Below are 2,356 nucleotides of genomic sequence, written 5' to 3' on the forward strand. Positions count from 1 at the left end.
TAAAGACCTTAACTACGTTCTCAAGTTCTAGAGACCTTCTAGGATTTCATCCGTTATTTCTGGATTTGTAAAATTTCTGTCTATAATTCTGAGAATTATTTTTTTCTTCACAAGCCAATAATAATTTTTAAAACCCCACAAAACCAACAGCTGATTTCAAGTCATGGGAATCTACCATTACATTTCCAGGGTAATGTGGTTTGAATCCACCAGCTGTTCTGCAGAAGGATGGACAGTGTCCTCCTGGATGATTTACTGGCTCTGAAATCTGATTGGAGAGTCAGCTCTGGGTCTGTTTTCAACAGTCTACAACAACAGCATGAATCTTAACGGGAGCACACTACCTCATTACTTCTCTGGAGACGCTGATAAACTCTAATTGCCAACTTTCCAATGAGTTGCAGCCTAACGCATAACCCATTACACCATCCAAACCTAAAAAAACCACCCCAAAATAACAATAACAACAAACCCCAAACAAACAAAAAAACCCACACCAACTCATTGCCATTGGATCATTTCTGACCTTCATTGGATTTCTGAGGCTATAAATCCTAATAAGAGGAGACTGCCCACTACTGACTGGACCACCAGGATGTGCACAGCTAATATACTTTAACATTAGCTAACATACCTCTCTGTGTAGTAATTATTGCAGATTAGCTGTGGGTGTGGTTGTTGAGGATGCTATTGTTTATGGAAGCAGTTAATATTCAATGTCATTTCCTAACTTAAATGAATAAACATTCACGTTCAAGCATCAGGCCATCATACTGATCCACACAACAAAAAGGATTGATGGCATTGAATATCAATATATTTTAAGAATATAATTTCTCTGTGTCTCTGATATATTTTTGTTTTCAAAACTGGTTTTTAAGTCTTCATTTGATAGAGATACACAGGGCCATTAAAATCTCTACCTAGGAACCAGAGGATGATTATATTCTTGAAATAGAAATTAAAATTGAGTTTTATGAAAGAGCCTTTTTAATCAATATATGTATGCCATTATCCTTTCTTAAAAAATATAATTTAGTAATTCAGAAATTTGCCCTCACTACTCTATTCTGAGATTATATATGATGATTTGATAAATTGACTAGAAGTTTAGCTCACAATTAAAAGAAAAACACTTTGATCAGACATTAAAGGTTCATCATGTTTTGTAGATCAAATATTTAGTAGTAATAATTCCAAGCTGAAGCCAAGCCCATAAGTCACTGAAAGGCTTGTTTGTAAGACGACAGCTTGTTTTTCTTGGCTTCCACATACAACTTGCTTAGACTCCAAGTTTGCATTCACAAGGCATGTTTCCTGCAAATATACAAAGGCTCAACTCTGGTAAGATCTGTAAGCCTTTTGTAAAGAGATTGTGCCTGAACTTTCAATCATGTTGATGTGCTCAATAGGGAGCTGCGATGCTAACCTAAAGGTGGCCAGTTCAAGACCACACACAGATCCAAGAAAGAAAAAAAGGACAATCTCTTGTATCATTTATGTTCTGTAAACTCATTGGAGGATCAGCTATGAGCTGGTTTCAACTCAACAGGGCTAGATTTGAGTTTATTAGGATACTGATTCAGCCTCATTTAATAATTAAAAGGCAACATATTAAGCATGCGTCCTCTCTGGATTGTATCTTGATTCTTCTAGACAAAATGCCTTTGATGTGCTGTCAAAATCTCAGCCTTCAACAAACAGAGATTATGCTCCTTTTAATAAAGTTGAGGAAAATAGAAGTTTCATAGACACAATGAAAAGTATGCATATAAAAGTATTTGTTCTGGTAACTGAGAAATAACTCAAGAAACATTCTTCTAGAAAATGGGCATCCGAAGTGTCTAGAAGCCAGACATAGGAATAAGTTAACAATTGCTGGTTTGTTTCATTTGATCCTGTATTCATTTTATCATGATTCACTGAATTTCCTTTATTTCCTTTGAATGTAAAAGTGATGAAGTCATAGTCCTTGTTGTCTGTATGATCTTAGACACAGTTATCCTTCCCTGGAATTAAAATGCCATAATATCGAATTTTTATGGTTTTGAAGATTACACCTTTGTAGTGATTTCAATGATATACTTTGGAACAAGAATCAATGTTGTTTTAGGATGGCAGAAGCACCTGTTGGAAAATTAAGAGGTATGATGAGTGTGTATCAGCTTCCTTGGTCAGTGACAACCTGGCAATTTTTGGGGTGATTTCTACCTCTTTTATAGTGTGTTCTACTTCCTTTTGCTATTGAAGTTATTTTTTCAGTACACTATATTTTCTTTTTTTAAAAAAAAATATAATTTTAATGAACATTTACAGAGAATTTGGATTTCCATTCATTCATTGCTGCACTTCTCTC

Source organism: Elephantulus edwardii, unplaced genomic scaffold (genome assembly GCF_000299155.1).
Source record: "Elephantulus edwardii isolate Elephantulus edwardi_28Jun2011 unplaced genomic scaffold, EleEdw1.0 scaffold00027, whole genome shotgun sequence".
NCBI classification, from domain to species: domain Eukaryota; kingdom Metazoa; phylum Chordata; class Mammalia; order Macroscelidea; family Macroscelididae; genus Elephantulus; species Elephantulus edwardii.